Below are 23,573 nucleotides of genomic sequence, written 5' to 3' on the forward strand. Positions count from 1 at the left end.
CCAGTTAGCAGAGCCTGGGCATGCCTGGTGGCAGAGTTTGGTGTGACCCTGAGTGAATTCTCCAGCCCTGGGGGGACATCATGGGGTTCTTTTGTTAGTCAGCTCAGCTGTGAATAAAAATTTAGGCGGAAGCTGATGCTGACAGGAAGGTTTTGAGTTCCTTGGACATGGGCACTTTGCCATGAAATTGAAAGGATAAAGGTATGTCTGTCTCACACATACAGCATTTGATGAAAGAGAGGGTATTGACTTAAAATATAGCTTTGGCTTGGTTGTGACAGTGGGATTTAGCTTTCCCTCTCCCCCCAGTAACGGGGGTTTCTACTAAATGGGAGGGAATAGGGCAAACAGAGAATTACTCCTCCTCTGCAATCCATGAACTTTATTTGAGTGTATAGGAGAGAAAAAAAAATTAGTGGATTTAACTGCCAAAGACCTTATTCTGATAACTACATTTTTCACACAAATAAGAAATAGAAGTCCTTGCACTAAATTTATCTGATATCACAAGACTTGGGATAGGTCCAAGGGTTATATTTCTGGTTTATGAAGGATGGAAAGCAAAAATGGTGATGAGCAGTATTGCTGAAATTTGTGCTGGTGCTTTCTAGACCAGGAAGAATTGGAACTGCTGAAAGGCAGCATATAAAACAGGGGACGAAGAGGGGTAATAAAACATTGAAATCAGGAATTGAAAGCTGAATGTGAGTAGATAGAATAGCTTTTATAAAAAAGGTCCAAGGAATCTTCATGAGAAAGGGGAATTCTACCTATGCCCACTGGAAAAATGATTACATTATGTTGCTGAAGAGAAGAGCTATCTTAAGGGGGAAGAGCTGGGTGAGAATCTAAGACCATATAAAAGTGATAAAAACACAGTGATGCTCTCACTGTGAGGCCAGTTAAGACTTTAAAAAGGGGGTTTTTTCCTCCTTGAAGGTGCCAACCTCTCAAACAGTGGTGGAAAAATACAGAGAAAACTTCTACCCATACAGGATTAGATTCTGACAGGGCACTACTAATGCAACTATAGTGGCTTATCTTGCCCTTCTAAATGGAGGAGATCTCCATTGATTGTGTTAATTGGTAATGAATATTCTGCAAGCAAATTATGGCACCCCCTTTGAACTGCCTCAGCCACAGAGGGAAAACCCAGGCTATGTTCATGCACATCTTGAGCCCAGCTTTCAGCATCAAATGAAAAAAAATTAATCACAGCACCTTCTTAGTGCTTGTGTGCCTGGACACAATGGAACAGTAGGAGTTCTTACTTCTCCATGCTTTGCTGATGGGTGATTGAATCCAGTTCAATCCTCTAGATACAACTTCCCAGGTTACACTCCCACACTGTTGTTGCCCAAAGTGTATTGCAGCTATAATAGCATGGATTTATACTTTATATGTCTGGTGCCAGACTTTTGTACAGTAGCATCAACAGTCTATGATATATTTCTGAACTAAAGATTATTTTGGCAATTAATAAATGGTACTGAACACTTACAGTTTCAAAACATATGGCATCATAATATTCCTTAACAATTTAGCTATCCTAAATAGCTGTAGTTAACCACTTGGTTTAGACTCAATGAGTTACTAACTCAAGAGAAAACAACTAGTTTGTTTTTATTTGCATCAGTGCAACCTCACTGAATTCTCTGCAGTGCATCTAAAAATACAATTTGGACATTAATTTAGCAAATTTTCTTATGCAGTAGAGCTGTTAAACCTCAGTAAAATATTTTAATAATCAATTGCTATTTAATTAACATACAATCGCCATCTTAGTAAATCTAAATTAAATTCCCATTTTAGACAATTCAAAGTGTGAATTAACATTCTCTATTGATAAGTAGTATTATAATAGGCTTTCGATCCTGAGTAGAAGAAAAAGAATCAATTGTAACATTAAGTCTGATTCAGTATAAAATTCATCACACATTTCTAGTGCAGTATAAATTCCTTCTTGTACCTTCTCTTGGTGCATATGTCTGTTCTTGGCCAGAACATCTTTGTAAGGGGACAGATTGCATTTCCCCTTGCTAGCTTTCACAAGAAGGTCTGCACTACCTCCTTATTCCCTTCAAAATGCAAGCGTGCTGTAGAAAAGATGAAATAATAGTAGAATGGACAGATTCTTTTGGCAGAGTGTGAACTTTGGGTTGCTTTGGGCAGATGTTCCAGGACAACTCTCCCACCTTGCCCCTCTGTTGTGAAGAAAGCTAAGGAGATCTGACAGGGATTGGTGAAGGAAGAAGCAAAGATGTGAGAGAAAATGAAGTGTATTTAGGCAGACAGAAATGAAAGACCTGTGAAAGGCACAGAGATAGTTAAGAACTGGGGAGATGTTAGAGGAGTTTTTTAGAATAAAGGGCCAGGATAAATTTGCACAGAGGAAGAATCAAGATGCAGTGGGAAGGTAGAAAAGCCTCGTGCTTTACATCAGTGATGGAGCTCATTGTACGAACTATAGTCATTGACCCTAAGGAGTGCATTGACTACTTGTACTGCATCCTGTCCACCCCCAAGGATTTCAACCAAAGTCTGAGTAGTGTTAAGGAGTCACATATTTCAGCTGTCGCCAATACTTTCTGCTAAATCTGTCTGTCATAATGATGTCTCAGCAGGACTGGGCCCCATTCTTCTGTCACTGATCGGAGCAAATCCAATCAAAACAAATTGGAGCCAATTGGTGTTTCCGTTATGCAGTGGCAGGAGAATTGAACTTATTGTCACTAAAGATATATCAGTACTTCCTATTAATGTCAGTTTTCAGTTTTATAACATTTTGTTAAAAGTTCCCTTGGGCTGTATTTGCTATACAGATTTTCAGAGAAGGAAGACATATTTTGTTTGATTTGTTGTTAGAAGATGCTTGTGCTCAGAACTTACAGGGATACTACTTTCAACAAGTGAAGACACTGTCTCCTTTATTGTAGCTACTGGTCTGCAAATGGACAATTGACCCAAATTTTCATTGAATATTTTTATTGGGCTTTGGACCAATTTAGCTAGAGTTAATATTTCTTTGCTAAGTTCAATACTTGGCAGTATAGTCATGACTTAGACTTTATAATAGATGACTTTTTTAATATTATATGCTTTGTATTAATACCAAGTGTCCATGTTTTGCTAGAAAAGAACTATATTTTGCCATTGGGCATGAACATGCAACTTTTGCTAATTTAAATAAAGGTTAAAAGGACAATTTCAAGTATTAGAATAGATTTTCATTTGCCATTTTTCTCTTTGTTATTCTAAATGGCTTGTTAAATGTCCTAGCTAGTTTTATAAGTTTGAAGATATATTATTTTGTGACAGTTCTACTTTGGTTTTGGTTTTTAGATCTATTTTTGTTGCTGTCATTATTATGATTTCTTACACTGTTTATTTATGATGTCATTTTACCTTAAGGCTAGTTGTGGTGTAATTGTTCTGCCTTAAGCATCATTTTTCCCCATTGGCAAGAGGATGAACATAGTTAACAGTGCAAACTACAGATTGTTGTTGCTGACATTCTGTGTAGCAACAATAGAAATAAGCTTATGGCTCCTCTCATGGTGAGCTCTTCCATGTGTTTTTCTTCTCTCAGACTTGCTGATGTAAATCAGGAGTAATACCATTTATTCCAATTAATTATGGTGTTTCTCAGTGAGGACACCTTTGTGGGGTTTGTGCCGTATTGCTAGTCATATAGAAATATAATTGCTGGAAGTGCTTCTCTTTACCTATGATTTTGCCACAGTTTGAGTGTATTTGGTGTGGCATCATGTTCCCATGAAAGCAGGAACCCCAGCCAAGAGTGTCGAGCACAGAGAAACAAAACACTGTTGTTTATTGTCTTTTCAACTTTTTCTTGTCTGCCTTTAAAGGCTGAGTCCATAAGTCATAATATCTTTGTTAATAAAAAAGGAGTGGAATTTGCGTCTGTTTCATGTGTTTACCCGTAAAGGCCGTCAGCTCAGCTCTGTAGTCATATCACAAAGTTCTCCTTGTTTCCTGTTTGCAGCAAAATTCTTCTGCTTTCAGAGGCTGAGTCTCCATTTTCTGTAGTTTCACCATAGTTTGATTACATTCTTTAGGAAATCTGTTGCAGAGAATCCAAAATTGTGCTGCACACAATATGAAAGTGAGAGGAGAAGCTGATACAGCAGGAGGTTGTGTCATTTAGAGAGACCTTGACAGCCTGAGAAATGCACAAACAGAAACCTCACAAAATTTAAGAAAAGGTAAATGTAAAGCCCTGAAACTGGGAACGATTTAATAATTAGTCCATGACAGGACTTAATACAGGCTGGGTCTGACCTGCTGGCAAGGAGCTTTGTAGGAAAGGAACCAAGCTGACCATTGGGCATCACCATGCTCTTGTGGCAAAGAAGGGTAACAACCTCCTGGCTTCATTGCAAGGGAGATGATCCTTCCCTTCTACTCAGTCTCAGTGGTGTCTAGTGAAAACCAAGAAGCAATGGGCATACACTGAAATACAGGAAACTCCATGCAAACATAAGAAAAACCTTTCTTACTGTGAGGTTTATCAAACATTGGAGCAGGTTGCCCAGAGAGGTAGTAGGAGTCTCCATCCTTGAAAGTGTTAAAAACTTGAATGGGGATAGCCCTGAGCAACCTGCTCTGAGCAGCAGGGTTGGACCACGTGATCAGAGTTCTCTGACCACCTCAGTGATTCTGTGACTCTTACCGATACCCCTGCTTACCAGATACCAATATACATTCAAATCTTGCTTTCAAAGAATATCCCACCATGAGAATAAATTGCCTACATGCAGTGCAGTCTTCAGCCCTCAGTCTTATTCAGTCACAAAAACATCTGTAGATGATGGAGATGCTTAGAAATTACAAAGACATATGTTAAATGTGATATAGTCCTTCTTCCTAATCATTGTGCTGAGAGTTTTGTAGCTTTGCAGTTTTGTTTGGGTTTTTGTTGGTTTGTTTGGATTTCTTTAGGTTGGCCTCTTACTGAAAGACTGCCCAATGCTTATACTTTGTACTCGCATACACCTTCACACTAGATACCTTCACCAGAGGTACTTTTGCAAGACATCCATATTTATTCCTACGGCCTTTTTTGGGGAATGTGCACTCAGTAAGTACTTCTGCCAGATTTGGTTATTTCTTGTACACCACTCTATTAATTTTAATTTTATTTTAAACCTCTGGCCACACTGTGAGAAAGACTTCACACACAGTCTTTTTTCAGTTCTGCAGAGACTTAAATTCTCTATTCCTACTTCTAGCAGGTCTCAGTTTATCCCAAATATTAAGTTAATAAGACATCATGTGTTTTCTGCTTAACTCTATTTAACTTGTAGGATGGTTTTCTTTGCTATTTTTTTTGTAAATACCTGTGATTCTACAGCTTTCTTCCAAGGGCTTCATTTGTTAGTATCTGATTCATGATATAGAAGATGCTTTTTAGTTTTGACCAGGCACAGAAACAAGATATATATTTTAATATATTTAGTTGAATAAGCAGAATTCTGAAAAACAGATTTTTTTCCAGTGCAAATACTTGTCTTCATAAATTCAGAATTTGCTTTCCATGAGAATTTGCAGATACATCTTTTAAATTCACAAACATCCATCTCCTAGATTTGTTTGTTAGAATATTAAGAAGGTGATAAACAGAAAGAAGTTTTAAGCATACTAATTTAAAGGTATGAAATAATTTTGCAGAGACATTTCTTCATTATTTGCTCAGTTCTAATTTGGACTCTTTGCCACGAGAGCCAGACCTCTAACTCATTTTAAATAAATTACTGAACAAATGATAATGACTTTTGGTCATTATCAGCATGGGCTTAAATTCATGCTGGTTTTCATCGGATGAAAGACTGTGTCACACTACGATTCCCTTGAGCCATCCAGTCCCTCAGCTATCAGCAGCACTTTAATTTTCTCTTAGAGACAGTATAATGTGAGCACTCAGCCTGGTTCTCTCAGAAAATGTGTAATTTTTCATACTTTCAAACACAGATGTTCTACCAAGTTTCATCCAGAGAGGCTAAATCTACATTTTAAAGCAAGGACACCCTAGATGTTACTTTTGAAATAACATACAACATGGTACAAAGAAATAAATGAATATAATTGTATAACAAAAGTTAAAAATCAGGCCCAGGAGACAAGAATAACAAAATAAAAGTGAAAAATTTGCCTTTAATTACAGTAGTGAAGCCTCTGAGATTGTGAAAACATTCATATGTATAATCCTGATGCACGCAGTCCTTAAAGGAGAATTTGCTAAACATCTCTTTTGAATATAATTTTGTGGATGAGAAAAAGTTTGTGGGTTTTTTATTCTCACAAATTATATAATATCATTCTAAGAAAATTCTTACTGGCATTGAATCTATTTTACCTGCAGAAATCACAATCAGGCCTTTAAAGAAAAGTATTTCACATGAAATACTTTCTTTTAAACCTCAATCTTAAATCTTTCTATTCACCTTTTTTTTTCACAATCAGAACATAATATTTTTTCCTTTCCTAGATTTAGTTCATTATTATTATTATCATCATACTAAAACCTTCAGAATTTGTGTTCCCAGTCTCCAGGACATCATAAAAATTTGAAAATTTCCTGCAGATTTGTGAAGTTAATATTTTTGTGCATCTGGAGTCCAGCAGATAAAGAAATTCCAAGCTGTTTGTATGAGAGTTGCCAACAAAGCCAAGCCAGGGACACATTCCCAGGGCCCATTTCCCATTGCCCTGCAACCTGTAGGGGCAAACAGCAGCTACAACAGTCATCGGCTGAGTAGCAATTTTTTTCTTGAAGAACAGAGAAATTAAGTGAAATCGTAAGGGACAAACATCAACTAAGAATTTTTGGGTCTCCTACTGCAGACTCAGAGAAACAGGCCTGCAGATAATGAACATGCCTACCTGCTTAGGGCGTTGTGTTTAAACATCACACTGTTTACTGATTGATGCAGACAGGGACTTAATGGGGAAGTTTGGCTCTTTAGGTTTGTGTTTAGTTTCCTCACTATTCTACATATTGTCAATGTTAAACTTGTCACAATTCTTTGTAGATACATTTCTGAAATGTTGCCAGCATTTACAAAGACATTAATCTCTCCTTCCTCTCTGCATGAGTTTTCTTGAGAAAAACAGTTAACATATTTGCTCTTCTTTCAAGTAGATTTTATCGTGCCCTATATAGAAGTATCATGAGACAGCAACAAAGGATATCTATATGCTATATAACAAACACATATCAGTTTAATATTGTGCTTGTGAACATCTGACACTTTAGAAGAAGCAGAACTGTGATTCAGTTTCTCAAAAGAAAGTGATACATGGTAGCAGGCCCTAATATATTCTTCTGTGCAGAAATACCTGCAGGCAAGGATAATACACGTATTCTCATGTAGGTACTGACATCTTTGCGCAGTGAGTTTGGTTTGCATGCTCTCCTTAGAAGCTGGGGAGTGCAGAGAAAGCTAAAGTTTGATGTAACCCAGAAAATCCAGTGGGCCTCTTGCTGCAACCTTTCATTTCTCCTGCACATCTTCACAGCGCTCCGGACGCCACCTTCCTCAGAAAAAGTGAGCGTTTCTCTGGCCAAGCTGTTTGCCAGAACATCCCCAGGTGTCTGATCCAAATCAGAGATTGGCCTGCGGACAGCATTTTACAGCCCACAAATAATGTTTAAAGACTTACCAAACCTGCTCTGACTATTTCTCTTTAAGTACAGCATATGTACACAATGCCTGATGGGATATGTGGGAAGCAGCTGATGCTGTAAGATATTAAGATTGTTTCAAAGCTAGAATCACAAGTTCCTCAGCTACTTTGGTCCTGCAACACCCCTATGGAGCCTTCTGTGGTTTTTTTGGGGGGGTAAAATGGGGTAGAAGAACCTTAAAATTGAGAAAAATCTAGATGTTAAAGTTATATAAGATGGGTGTCATGCCAGATGAACATGTGGAAAACATGCCTGGTTACTCTTTTCTTGCTTTGTATATAACTTTAGTTTTTGTACTGACCCTGAATGAAGTCTGTCATTATGGACAAACCTATGTCTTACATCTTTTGAAAAATGAGGATGATGATGGAATGTAAAGCCTTCTTTTGTTTATAGCAATAATTATTTTCAGAACTCTTTTACTTGGGCTGTGGGTAGAGGTAATAACTGAGGGGAAAAAAGTATCAGCACATTCAATCAGACAAAGTATCATAATTTTTCTTATTGAACTTAAACTGGGAAATAAAAGAGTTCAAACATCTCTGGTACGATGACTCCACCAAAGTCAGTGCTGTAACTTCATTTGCTTCATCAAGATAGTATCCTGCATCTACCATATTTTCCTGTTTACCTGTGAAGTCAGACAGAAAGGGTAGGCTGCTAATTAAAAAAAACCCAAACAAATTGTGGCTTTTAAAGCAACTTTAAGGAAATGAAAATTGGAAATATGTTATGGATTAATCTCTCTTTCTAGAAGCACCATCGTTTTCAGTTTTAGCTTCAGATTTTTCAGTTGCTTTCAAAAATGTGAAAAAATTGTGGGTTTGTGATTACTTCAGTGTTTCCTTCAAAGTTAAAACTATTGAGTTATGAGACGATGTATGTCGTATATAGGAAGAAAGATTATATTTTCTTTAGTATCTATTTGTTTTATCATTACCATTCTTTCCTTGTCTGGAAGTGCGGAAAATTCTAGTTTTGGTTGTTTGTTTTTTTTTTTTTGAGTAAATGCCATTATTTAATGCATAAATTTGCTTAAGCCTCAATGGGTTACTCTGACTTGTAAGGCTATTACTTTTCCAGTTGCAAGCAATAATGATACTGCAAAGATATTCCATTGGAGAAAATATTTAAATAAACTCTCTTCATCCAAAAATGAGATGCAGCATATTTACATTTTTATTTGATGAAGCCTGTTTCTGCAATCTTTATTCTTAATTTGGTCTCAAAAGAATTAGTAGTAAGAGGAAGAATAGTCTGTAAATATGTATGAAATCAAATTTAGAGGGTAGGCTAAAAGGTATTGACTGCCAGCAGTGCTAAACAGCAGGAGGCAAAATTTCCTCCATAGTTTTCTTCTTGGCTGGAAACACATCGCCTTCCATCTAGATTATTTAATCCTCAAAATGCACATCAAAGCTTCCCATCGGGTGGCGTATATCTTTACCAGCAGTTGAATGTCAAAGATCTAGCTTAAAGATTTTTGAAAAATGTAAAACATAATAGATCCCAGATAATAACACAGCAGTTCCTCTACTATCCCTTCCAGCAAAGGAGTGGTATTGGAGGTTGTGGCTAATCCTTGTGGCAAAAGGAAGAGCAAATTTCCTACGTGAGAATTTGTGACATCCCTCCAACAGATAGAAATGAAATGAACGAGTCATGTTACTGGACTAATATTAGCTTGTTAACAATTCCCTTCTCTGTTTACACTTGTGGCTTGCCAGAACAATAGGCTGTGAGTTATCTCACTCCTCCAGCCCAATTAGACTGTGGAAAAATGGATGCAAAATATGTATGAAACATTTTCTATTTGTATTTTCTTAACAGGGTGCAGGCTTCAACACGGTCCCTCTTAATTCAGTCTTTGGCAAGAGCTTATTCCTTGTAAGGATTGCATCAATTCTCATGAATGATTATCTCCTTCTTAGGGAGTATCTTAAAAACCATTTTAACAATTTTGGTTTCTATGTCTGAGCTTGAATTTTTCTCTGACATGAGTACGTAAAATATCCAGGCATTTTTAAGGAGCCCCACAAGGAGATTTTACAGGAATGTGGTAGCTGAAGAGTGTTTTCCATTTTGGTGATATCCCTGCCCCAGGAGCAGGGCTTACCCCATAACAGCTGCCGAACGGGTAGGATATAAAAAAAACTTGAGGAATAATAAAAAAAAAAAGCCTCTTCATTCTGCAATGAAGATTCCTGTTCTTCCCTTCCTTACTATTTGTATATATACCAGTGATACAATATTTCCTATAGATGGCTCAGCTGTGACACAGAAATAAGGCTGATTACTCAGGGATTTTATTACATGTCTAAGACAGACTTACTTTTTAAATCCTGGGTAGTCTTGTTCCCATCTCTATCCATGACCTTCCCTTTCTTTTTTTTGAGTTATCCTCTCCTTGTAGTAGTGTTTCCTTTCAAGCAATCTTATGTCTAGTGGTGACAAAGCCCTCTCTGTTTCTGCTACCTGTGGATGACTGAAGTGGTGGCATTGCAGAGGCTGCCTGGCCCTACTGGGGCTAAGTGCTGGAGGCAGCCTTGGGAATCTGGGCCCAACAAGTGTAATATTGTCAAGGTGTGCCTTTGCTTCTGCCTTTGCTTCTCACTTGGTAGGCAAATGAATCAGCATTTGCTCTACTTTCAGAGTACAGAGTAGTCAAACATCATCCTCAATACACAACCTTTGGCTTGAGTGTGAGAGATGCTCATTAAAGTCAAAGAATGATTTAGTACAATACATGGCCTTTCACTTCTAGCTGAAAACTGATCTTAGGAGATACAAAGCCACAAGTTCTCTTTAGCTGACTGGCTGATTTAAGGTCTCATTGTGTCTTAAGAGGTGCTCAGTGCTACTTGGGCTGAGATTATAATAGGGATTTACTATACTGTTAAGTAAGTGTACAAAATCAACAGCAGTGCCCAATGAACTAAACAGTCATCAAATAGTAATCCAGCTTGAAAGTAATCCTATGCTAATTATTTACAGTAAAAAGAAGCTATAACATCAAATAAATGCATCACAGTAGACATTATGTAATTAACTAAAGATGTATTGCATCCAAGCAATGAGAAATGTGAATTTATCACCTTGAAACATGACATTACCTTTTTTTAAAAAATGTTCATTTAAATATTTAAAATGTTCTTTTAAATATTTTTGGTGGTTTCAATTTTTTTTTATAATTATTATTTATTGCTCATTTGACTCAAGTGTGACTGTAAATGTAATGCTTCTTATATTCATAATCTCTATTTCTTTATGTAGTGTGATTGCTTAGTCATAAAAGAGATTTGTTTAGAAAAGCCCTTTTTTATGCTGTTCACTAAGTTCTATCACTAAATGCAGAATAAATATAGAGCTTGTAGAAGTTTATAGAAGACTTTTACTTGTGAAAAAATAATTGCAAAATTAAAAGCCTTTAAACACAGTAGAAAGGAAGGGGATTTTCCACTAGATGACAAATTGATGTTGATTTTTTGTGGGAAAATACAACCTCTGAATCTTTTTTCTGGCATCCTCTGTGAACAGATTTTATAACAATTCTGTATATTCTGAAGACAGAAACTCGATGTCAGGGCCTTGTCATCTCTGGTCAGCTAAGTAGTTTGTCTGGAGAATTTTCAACTATAAAAGCATCGGTAACTCATCAGAATACTTGTTGGGCTTTTCTGAAAAAGAAGCAATTGTCTGTCAAGAAAAATCTGGAGTTTTCCTTGACTTCCCCTAGGAACATGTAATCCAGTTCCCGTAGGCCAGTTCCCAAAACCTTCTGTGCAAAACAAATACACTGTTCCTCTAGACTCTGGCTATTTGTTGCATGGAGCAGCACGACCTTGCCTGGTTCTCCCTGTGTGTGAAGCCAAATGAGTGACATCCATTAATGAAGCACATACTGAGTCTCAGACAGACATCTCACTGAGGGTGGCAAAAAGAAGTTTCTAAAATGAAAGTTCCCAAATGGTGTTCCTTATTTGAAATGTAGCTTTTTAAGTCATTAAATGCCAATAGGTTGTTGACCCATACAGAGAGGTGAAGAATAACACCTAGATACCTGGTAGATGCTAACTGCGCATATAAACAAACAATCCAGTTGCTTAAGGGTTATAGAAATTTAAATGCAAATAGCATTTGGTAATAATACCCTAGAGAGTAACATTGTAGTCAATTTCTGGAGGATTCAGCACTGTAAACTTAGTTTTTGCTGCTGGTTTCCTTAGAAACTGGAACAAGATATTGTTCAGGACACAAAATAATATCCTGTTTCAGTGACTGAGGATCTTGAACTAAAAAGTAATTGATTTTGCTTGAGACACTGAATTTTCATGTGCTCTTCTAGGAAATATTATGGCACAACATGTCTATATGTTGAAGTAGTTTCAAATCTTCTATTTTAGTTCTAGTGACCTCACTGTTTAAGTACTGAAAGTATCAAAAAATTAGCTTTTAAATCATTCAAGGGGTCAGTTCACTCACTGCACTTGTGAGTTTTAAATACTTTACTAATAATCTAATCACTCCCCAAGCATTACCACTATTCTACTTCTTGTCAAGAAATAACTCTTCATGGGTACCTTGGTCATGAATTGATGCATTTAATGTATTTAGCAAGTAAATGTGTATAAAGTACATCATAGATTATTGATAATCCTTCTTGGGATGTGGACTGAATACAGATTAAGAGCTACAGAAAACTGCAAATAGTTATACCTACGGGGAGGCTAAGGTTATTTCAAGCTATTGTTCATGAAGTTGCAGTGTACCTGAATGAAGCACTTCTTAAGACTGTATTACAAGTGGACACTGTTGCTTTCATTTCTGCATGTATTTGACTGGATAAGTGTATATATAAGAACGCTTAGAACATGTCCAAATTTGAATGCACAGATCAAATGGGCATTGGTTTGTATCTACATGATCTAAATGTGAAGACGTGTAATAGGGTAATGTGAGTAATGGTTTCCTTTGATGCTTTTAAAAACAAAGTTCCCTCTTGGTTGGACAATACAGAAAGTGAACAAAAATTAAGGAAGAGAGAAAAACTAATAAATTCATATGAATGTCATTTTTGTATCTCACTTTTTTTTTTTTTTTCTGTTTTATTTAGGAAAAGACTAGTATTTTCAGTTGAGATGCTCTAGATTTTGACTTCTAAGTGAAACTAGATTTTAAGAGGTGTAAATACTCACTTTCTGAAAATTCAGTCCATGGTGGCCTAGACTGAGCACCCAGAAAATAAGTTGAGGGTTTCCAGAAATAATGCTCTGGTTTATAAAACTTTTTTAATGGAATAACAGTTGCTCTTCCTCCCAGGTCAGGTTTTAAAATATGTTTTAATAATACTCTGTGCATTCATTCTATAATTTTACAAATCTTATCAGAGGTATTGCCAGTGAGCATACACTGCTTCCTAGTCAAATTTCTAAAGAGCTACTTGTTAAAAGTGTTTTTATTTTTTTATGTTCTCAAAATATGTGATGCGTTTTTGTTTTGTCTATTCTCTGTAAAACAAATACAAGACAGTTATTCTTGCCAAAATGAAATTGCATGCTTCATATAAACCTTTTTATCACTGTGGTTTAGTGGAAATCATTATTTCATGGATCTTAAACATAGATGAAAGATTATTCACAATTACCTCTGCAAAAAAAAAAGGATTTTATAAAAGGCACTTCCCCAAATTTTCTTTTAATATATTACAATTTACCCTTTGTTTATGTGAGCACTTTCTCATGTCAGCTTGGGATGTGTATCTTTCCCCTCTCTCCCTCCACACATATGTGACTTTTATCCAAAAAATATTCTCTTTTTAATCCCAAATGCTCCCTACACCCAGAAGTTCGTTGTCTAACAGTTTTCTTACAAGGATATTGCGGAAGAATCAATAACCTACAAATACACTATTATACATTCAGATGCTGTTCAGGTATTAATGTTATGGCAAAGAAAAGTTGGAGCATTCATGAATTTAAATATTTTTCATATAAACTATGTAAATATAATGATTAACAATCAGCTACATTCACTATTCAGGACATGCAATGTAGCATTTTCCTAATTACCACTGTGGGAGGATATGACTGCAGAGAAAGATTAAACTATTTGTATTTATTCAGTGTTGCTTTATAGCATTAAGCAGGAAACTCACTTTTGCAGTATTGAATGTAAGAATCCTGAAAATTCTTCAGAATAACCTGAAGAATTTGATTAAGGTGGCAGCAGCCTTCACCAGGCTTGGGTAGGGATAGCAGGCTCAACTCATTCTGCATCAGCAGTGATTTTAGCTACCTCTCTCATCTGTAATTTCACTGCTGATAGTGTGATTTAAAACACAGGCAAAATTACTGCTTAATATTATGGCTTTATCTAAAACACTTCAAGTAAATCAACCAACCAACCGAACAAAAAATCCCACCTGGTAGGCAGGCTTCTGTTTTCAGTTGTTCATGTTTTATTAAAATAAAAACGTAGTTTGCAAGCAATGAAACTAATGAAACCTGGTGTGCTGTAGCTCTGTGTCTAGTGATGGGATTCTGTGAAGACTTGCAGGGCACAACTCAAACTGAAGATTTCCCTGAAATTAGGGCATGTGTAATGTCCTTTTTGTCCCACGTAATCTCTGGTGTCTGTGGAAAGATGAGCTCATATTTCAGTCTTTCCCAGAGCAGATGTCCTAGTTGGTTTTTTTTCCAATTTCTTTTAACATCAGTCTATTCATACAATATTTAAAGAACCTTAGTATCTATATAGTTACATCAGATATTGATATGCATCCGATATGTGAAAATAGGAAAAAATCTGACAATTTACTGGGGACAGGAAAATCATGCAAATGGAGGAGCATTCCTTTACTCTGCATGTGTATTCTGGTCCACATCAAAAGCAGCATTGACAGCCAGTACAGCTTCCAGGTCTGGGTTCTTCAGGAGAGCAAGGGCAGTGACCTGTTGGATCAGGTCCTGAGGAGAGCCACAAAGGTGATTAAAGGGATGCAGCACCTCTCCTACGAGGCTGAGAGATGGGGTTATTCAGCCTGGAGAAGAGAAGGCTCCAGGGAGACCTTACTGTGGCATTTCAGTACTTGAAGGGGCCCTATGAGAAAGATGGGAGGGCCTGTTGTGGATAGGGGATAATGGTTTAAACTAAAAGAGTGTCAATTTAGATTAGATATAAGGATGAAGTTTTTTACAATGAGAGTGGTAAAACATTGGAACTGGCTGCCAGGAAAGGCAGCGGATACCACATCTCTGGAAACATTCAAGGTCAGGTTGGACAGGGCTCTGGGGGCAACTGAACTTGTTGAATATATCCCTGCTTAGGGCAGGGGGTTGGATAACGTTTGAGTGTCCCTTCCAACCCAAAGTGTGCTATAGACCTAAGTCTGTTACACTCCAATAGCTCTTTGTAGGGCTTTGTAGCTCCCAGCAGTGCTGGAACTGGGATTGTCCCTCTGATTTTATTTTAATTTCCACCAAGGTACTGGAGTTGAGTGGAAAATTTATGATATCTAATGGGGCTGTAATTGCTGCCAGCTCATTCTGAGGGTTGCTTCACCTTGTCATCCCTGGTGTTCTGTACTCTGATGTCAAAGTATAAGTCTGGCCCTGTTTGTCTCCCATGCTGTTCACAGTAAAGCTTTGAGAAATCTGGTGCTTATGATTCATTATTGTCTTGAGAAACTTAGTGAGACCATTTTATTAGTTTCTGTAACAGACTTAGATGTTTCACTTTTTCAAAAAATAGATGTTGAAATTTGGGTGTAATTGAGTAATGGCTTACCTTCACATGGAAAACAATGTGTGGTTTATGCTTATGGTATAAAAAAGGGCAGCAGATCCTGCAGTGTATTACTTCATTAATTTGTAGTATATATGCACAAATTAGCAAGGATGTTTTAGTTCAAATATCCTGATGAACTGTAGTGTAGTCAGACTGTGTTAAAATAATTCCAAAATTAACGTTTGACGATGTTGACACTTTGGTGATGCTGTGATGTTTACATCACAGCAAACATGCCTTTAATCAACTGAGTGCAGTGCTTTGAGAATATTACATTCAGTAGGTGGCTTTAGAGGCTAAAGAGTGAGGCCTGGGAGTGAGCCCCCAAAATTTTTTTTTTTTTGTTATCTGACCACACTGAAGTTGTGAGTGTGAGGAGATGGTTCTCGTAGAACTTAGCAAGAATAGCTGTTTGACTTAATAGTGAAGACAAACAAATATTTTTCTAGTTGTTTATTCTACTTCCTGATATTTACTATTTATAGAACCATATTTTATGTAAAAGCTGAAAACAGCTTGTTTATTTCTTTCTAGAAAGGCCTTTAATAACTGTGTTTGACTACCTGGGCCTTACTCAGCAGTCAAACATAGATTCAAGTGGGAGAAAATAAATGTGGTAGAAAGAGAAGATGGGGGGAAAATTGAGTGGGTTAAGCATTTCGACCTACCTATCTTCTGAAATTGCACTTTTTCTGTTTAAGAGGAAGTAGTTGGTTGGTTCCTTCTTTTTAAAATTTTTAGAGCTTTTAAAAATTCTGCTTAAAAAGCTGCCAGTGCCACATTCCGCTTTATTTGTTTGGAGTTTGGCTTTATTCTAAAAGCAGCCTCAGTGTTTTTAGCACCACAAATTCAACAAATGGATTCTCAGAGATGTTAGTACAAAAATAAAGAAGAAAGGAAAACAAAGCCAGAACAAGAATGCTACTTGGAAATTATATAAAAACAATATAGAAAGACCATCAAAGTGCTTAAGAGTCTACAGAAATAAAGAAGGCAAAGTATTATGTTTGCAAAGTTTGGCATATTGCTCCCTAGGAAAATGACCAAATTTGCAATCATTGCATGCAGAACAGATTTCTGCATATTTGAACATTACTGTTCCCTTGTGATTTACAGTCTTACTCTTTTATCTTCTCTTGCATTTAGAGAGTAAGTTGTTTGAACTGTGGACTTTCTAAACTTAAAATATCAGAGTCCTTTTGAAAACCTGTGTGTAGTCAGATTTTCATGAAATTCCTAAATGCTGAATAGAAGTGTTGTTTATCTGATCCTACCTGGCACCTTATTCTCTAAATGAGGCCCCATCAGAGGGTTGCAAAACCTGACAAAAATGCTTCTACACCACTGTGAAAATCACCTCCTGTCCGGTGTTCACGTATCTGATGTGATGTTTGGCCCTGGATGATCTTGTACTCTTACTATTCAGAAATTCATGTTCCATCCAGTTATTGTTTTGCTTGTAATTTATAAAAGGTAAAATCTTAAACCTAAAGAGTGGTCTGAAAATTTAATGGAGTGTCTAAATGGATACAAATTTAATGACTCTCTACATGAAAATTTTTAGCAGTGTACATAATTGAAAAGAATAATGTACTTACATCTTCAGATGTTACAAAATATAGGCTGCTTGTAACAGCCCAACTTGTATTTCCTCTGTTTCTCCATTCCCTGCACTAGCAAGTGTTGCAGATCTCAGCAGGTGCTGGCATGGAAATTTTTAATTATAAGATTGGTTCTAGTCAGCTGCTCTATATTGCAAGATGATGTGGAGAAGGGAGAGTTATATGTGAAACTATATTGCATTGAAAATAAAGGGAGTTAGGAATAGCTGCTGAAAGAAGAATCCTGGTAATGAGAAAAGTATTAAATTGTGATAGTAGTATAGGATAATGCCATTTTCTGGGATGGTGGAATTTATTGTTGTGATTCACAGGTTTCTACTCATGATAAATGGGGGCAGGGAATCCTCAAAAGGCTTGTGTGTGTCTTTCCTGGAGATGTTTTTAGAAACGAATTATACTGCATCACCTGGATTTGGCAAATAATCTAATGTTGTTTTTAAAAGTGAGTTGTTGGGGTCCCTCCCCTGCCGTGTAGCCCTGGGAGAGGGGCCCTGAGGGCACAGACACGGGGCTTCCCTGCCCCTGCTCAGCCTTGTTCCCATGGGTTGGTTTGTGTTCCCTGCGCGGGCAGAAGGACCCTTGGTCCCGTGACTGGAACAGTTCCTCGGCAGAGCTCCGGCCATGCGGCTGGAGAAATAAACATCTCTGAAACATCTAGCAAGAATCTGTCTGTCCATATATATTTCCTTTCCACGGGACTCCTGGTTTGATATATGCGTGTTGCAGTATCCCCACTGCAACAAATGGTGGAGATTTGTGAGCAGAACGATCCCCGATCCCTAAGCGACTGATTTGTGTGAGTAAACCCTGGAAACTTTGGATTCCTCTTCTTGGTTTTGCTTTGCTATTCCGTATCTAAACTATGGAGGAACCGTGGGAAGACTCTTGGCTCTCAGAGCCGCATATGGACATTTATCTTAAACTTAAAATGATTCTTGAACAACAATTTGTAAATTTTAGCTTGATTCAAGCTCAAAAAGAACTGAAACACTTCCTGGCATGGTTGTTTAAGAACTTTTTCTATGTTTCTTGGGATTTAATTATTACCAAGGGCTTTTGGAAAACCGTTTGGACACAGTTAATACTGGAGTCAAAATATATGCCGATGGAAGAATATTTTCGTGAATATTATTTAGTTACCGAGACTGCTGAGCAATGTCAGCTGTGTCCTGGCGAAGGGAAGCCTGGCGCAGGGACCGTGCGGCCCAGGCCACGTGCGCCGAGCGCTCTGCGAGCAGCAGCGAGGCAGTTCCCGCGTGCGGGCGGAGCCAAGCGAGCCGCAGCGTCGGTGGCGGAGCGAGGAGCGGCGGGACCCGGCGGTGCCTGCCCGGTCCTGTGCAGCGCGTGGTGGAGCGAGCCCCGGGAACGCCCGGCCGAGAGGGGAGGCGCGCGGGCGGCGGCGGGCGGCAATGGCGGTGGAACGGAGCCGCGCCCAGCCGAAACACGCGCTGGAGCAGGGCGTGGGGGGGTCATCGCTCGGGGGCCCGGCCGAGACGTGGATGCAGCGCCCGGCAGCGGCAGCGAAGCTGCGACCAGAGGAGGCGACGCACGGAGAACTGAGCGGCGCGGCCCGGCCCGGCCCGCGCAGCCCCGAACGCGACCCCGGGAAGAGCGCGCAGGCACCAGCAGCCCCGACAATTCCAACACGGGAGCGACTGAAGGAGAGAGCAAAGACGCAGCGAGACAGAAAACAGCAGCCACTTGGAAAAAGGAAAAGATCATAGTAACTAAGACCTTAGGGATAGTAAAATGGTATAATGTTAAGCAAAATTATGGTTTTATAACAAGGTGTGACAACCAGCAAGGCATATTCGTGCATAGAACTGCTATTAAAAAGAATAACCCTGAAAAATGCATCCCAAGCTTGGGAGATGGAGAAGTCGTGGAATTCAAAATTACACGAGGTAGAAAAGGGTTACAAGCATTGCAGGTCACTGGGCCTGATGGTGTTCCTGTAAAAGGCAGTATATATGCTAAAAATCGTAGTCATGTTAGACAGTATCTCCATTGTAAGCCCCCCCTACAGTTTCCCTTTCCTAATCCCACCTTTCCCTTTTACCCTATGTCCTATTACCCCCAGTGTATTCCCAATCCGTTTTTTCATCCATGGTTTCCCTCACAAAACCATGCTTTTGCCAATTGTTTCCCCAAAAATCCCTTTCCAATGCCGAGTGGGGGATGAAAAGGGGGAGGGAAGAAGTTAAACCCTCTCCTGCCTCAGTTTCCCCACAAAGCATGCTCAGAGAATTCTGTCTCCCTTCTGTCAGCCCTAAGATGTTCCAGAGAATCTGTTTGGACATTTAAAGACTCAGGAGGGTGGCTTGTTTTGTCTTGAAACGGTTCTTGTTATGTTTATCCAGTTGTTCTCATTCTCCTTTTATTAAAATAAAACGGGTGAGGTGTTGGGGTCCCTCCCCCGCCGTGTAGCCCTGGGAGAGGGGCCCTGAGGGCACAGACACGGGGCTTCCCTGCCCCTGCTCAGCCTCGTTCCCATGGGTTGGTTTGTGTTCCCCTGCGCGGGCAGAAGGACCCTTGGTCCCGTGACTGGAACAGTTCCTCGGCAGAGCTCCGGCCATGCGGCTGGAGAAATAAACATCTCTCTGAAACATCTAGCAAGAATCTGTCTGTCCATATATATTTCCTTTCCACGGGACTCCTGGTTTGATATATGCATGTTGCAGTATCCCCACTGCAACAGTGAGTCACAGTAGACCCTGTGCTTCCATATAGAATTGTGTATTAAAAATGTTATGAGGTGCAATGGTTTCTTTCATTTAGCTTTGTTTGTTTGTTTTTTAAACAGGGGCATTGTACAAGTTTGAAAACAAACCAGTGGGAGATCACCAGTCAGAATTATAATTTAATAGGAAAATTAAAATAAATGCAATGATACAAGAACACTGACACAGGATACAACCTGACAACCTGTTAGTCAGGGAGGTGGTAGCAGTCCAGATGGAGGGGTCCTGCTGAAGCGGCGATACTGTAGAAGGGTCTGGTCTTCAGCTGAAGGTCCAGTGGTAACTCTTGTCCTCTGGGAATCCAGAGTCCTAAATTGGACTGTGGAGAAGAGGGATGGGGGGACTATCTTTTTTTTTTTGGTTTTTTTTTCTCTCCTTGAATATTCTGCTTTACTTTGAATCATGTTATGCAAGGAGAAAAAACCCAACCAAACAAAACCTGCCTTGTGACATGATCTCGCAGCTACTTCCGTAGCTCATCAAACACTGTTCAGCATCTCACCACTGGGATCTGGACAAAGTTAGCGTAAGTGGAATTAATCTCTTCTGGCCTAAATGAGTTTTAACTCCATGCCTATGCCAAGTCACAGTGAGAGAAGCCTGTCTACGTCCAGGGCATCAATTCTTTCAAGAGTATCATTGTGTGGAATTCTGGCAGTCTGTTAAGAAAAAGCCTGATTTTACATCTTTTTTTTAAGTTTCAAAGCTGAAAGATTGGTAAAGACCGAACCATACTGCCAGAGATGTTTTCCTTTTCTCTGTCTTTCCAGCCTGGTGAACCACTTTTTTTTTTTTTTTTTTTTTTTTTTTTTTTTTTTTTTTTTTTTTTCCCATGGGACTGGGATCATGTGTAGATTAATTGCAGGAGGTTCGCTTGATGAAAAGTTACTGCAAGAAAACCCCTTGTAACTGAGTTCTTGGCCCCAGAAATACAGATACCTGTCAAAACATGGATTGGTGGGGGAAATGAAGGAGACCTAACAGCTCCTCCTGTACTTCCGCATTTCCTGTATGGCTCAATGGCCTCTTGCAGCTATGGGTACCTGTCCAGCTCAGATCTGGCCCTACTGTCAATCAAAATGTAATGGGCTATTGGAATATTATATAGTAGTTAGATAAAAAGGTTATATTCTCACATGTATGCTTGGAGAGTGCATTTAAACATACTTCATGCAGTAGCCTCCAAAACAGTCTTACTTTGAGAAATATGAATCCCAGATTTCCTGCCAAGGCAGAGCATTGCAATAACAGGTCCACTGAGCTATGGATAAACTATGCTAAGGGATCTGCCTAAGTGTTTGGCTGAGGCTGCAGAAAAGCATCTGCTTTCTTTGCTGTGTCCTGGAGATAATTACCTTCAACTGTACATCTGACTTACTCCATCTAATATATCCCATCTCCTGATGTAGTGATGGCAAGTTGATCTCCTTTTTGGACTCAGAACTATGCAGATCTTCTCAGCTTTGCTTTTTCCAGTCATTAGTGTGTAGCATGATGTACTTTGCAGGACCACTGTCTGCCAGGCCTGTGCCAAGTAATGTGTGCCTACCTCTGCTGAAGTTTCATGTTCAGTTTGCCGATCAGTTTGGTCATGCATTTGTTGCTGCAGACCTTGAGTCCTCCCCAATCTTTCAAAGTCATTTCTCTCTGTAACTCTGACCATGCAAATACACCCGTCTGACCCTGAAAATCTTCCTTAGCCTTCTGAGAGCCATCAGCTTCAAAAGGCTGTTCTTCCCAGGTCCACTGCATTTTCTTTGTTTCAGCTCTTGCTTTAAGTGCTGCATCCTCTCCCCTTCATCCTTTTTTTTCTGTAATATCTGCTGATCCCATTTCCTGGAAAAAGTATCCATCATCACCATTTGACAAATGTTTCCTCTTTTAAAAAAAAAATACAGTAATTTTTTATCAATTTTCCAATCACATAACTTGTCTTTACCAATAACAGACAGCAAGCTTCACATCCCCTTTTCCTTGTTCAAGACCCCTGTTGGAGCAAATCATTCTGCAGCAAATTAAATTATCCTCCACAGTCTGTTTAGACAGAGTTAATGTGCATCACTTGAGTTTTCTCAGACAGCAGGGGGTTCTCGGGCCACAAAGTAAAATCCTCCATCGAGTCTGTAATAAATCAAGTTAATTTAACACCTCAGACCTACAAAATCCAAATTTCCTGCTCCACTTCTAAGAGGAAAGCTCACATGAGATCAGGTTAAGTAGCCTCTTCCTTGCAAGAAAAGCACCACAAAAACAAACTCAAAAGAGGTGAGGCTGTTCAACAGAGGAACAGCGAAGTTCCCTGTCTCAATCCTGCTACATTACTTGCCTTCAGTAGACAGCAGTATTTTTTATTCTTAAGCTGCAGGTTTTGTATGATTTGATAATTTTGGACATTGTCTTCTTTTTCTCAAAACAATCTCTAGAATTTGAGGTAGTTTTGAAAATGAGTATTTGTTTGCTCATTTTTAATGATGAGGTAGGGGAAAGCACTTGGTTTTTATGGTTGCAGTGGCTATGTATGTGTAGCTGTTTTTACTGCAGCTCATTCACTTGGGTGTGGCGCTGTGACACCCAAGATTAAATTCCTTGGGGAATTCTAGTATTTTCAGACATGTGCGACATTTTTTATTTAGAATTGATGCCAAAAAGAATGGTAATTTTCTTTGTTCCTTTTAATTCTGGGCAGCTAAAATTTACATAGCAACCTTCTAAGAAGGCTGACATAAAAGTGTGAAGTCTCAATGAGATGAACAAGAAGTTACATGAATAACTCCTATTATTAATAATAGGAGTTATGTTCCTTTTCCCTACGTACTCTGTTGAAAATTGTATCCCTAAAGAAGTTGACAACAAATATGCTTTCCCTGTTTAAGTTGCAAAGCACAGTAACATCAAGGTCACTTGCTCCATTTGACGGAAGAAAAAAAGCACTGTATAAAATATGGATAGAATGTCAATCAAACCCGGGTTTGTAGTACACACTATGGTAATGTGAGTCACACTGCTTTTTTATTTTTAAACACAACTAGATATGGTAGTTTGGCAGCAATGTTTTCACAAAGACAGCGCCTTCAAACTCTTTCATAGCAAGACTGGAAATCCTGCCAGGTAAAAAAAAAATGTTATTGAAAACCTTTCTTCCCTTATAGGCCCATTTTGACAGGAAATCTTTGAGAGACAGCAGCAATGAAGTGCCCAGAGATTTCATCTGTCTTCTTTTGCTTCAGGAAATGCTGAGCACAGGCTCCCCTATTAGGCAAAATACACGAAATACCAAATCCCCTTAACAATCATCTTCAGGCTACTCGTAGGTTGACAGCTTTCTGTGTCCTAGTCTGTCAAACAGGGCCTGTTACTGAGACTCATATTACTGGGACCAACGTGAAAGTTTTCGACATTACTTTAAGGGGAAGAAACATATTGTCAGTGCTTTCAAGTTATCTCATCCAATCAGTTTTGTAGGGACTTAATCAGAATAAAATATATCTTACTAGAAATGTATCACTTCACGGTGATTTTTATTCTGCTCCATAGTGCTGACATAAAGATCCAGTCTGAGGGCATTGTCTGTCATTCTGTGGGATTCAGTAAAATTTGGCAAATTTTAGCTGCTGTATTATAATTTCCAATAGTATTTTTTGTTTGTTTTTGACAGATGCCAAATTTAAAATTTAAATAATGTTTCAAGAATGAAAATGACAGCTTGCAGTAATTCTG

This window comes from Corvus moneduloides, chromosome 9 (assembly GCF_009650955.1).
Source record: "Corvus moneduloides isolate bCorMon1 chromosome 9, bCorMon1.pri, whole genome shotgun sequence".
NCBI classification, from domain to species: Eukaryota; Metazoa; Chordata; class Aves; order Passeriformes; family Corvidae; genus Corvus; species Corvus moneduloides.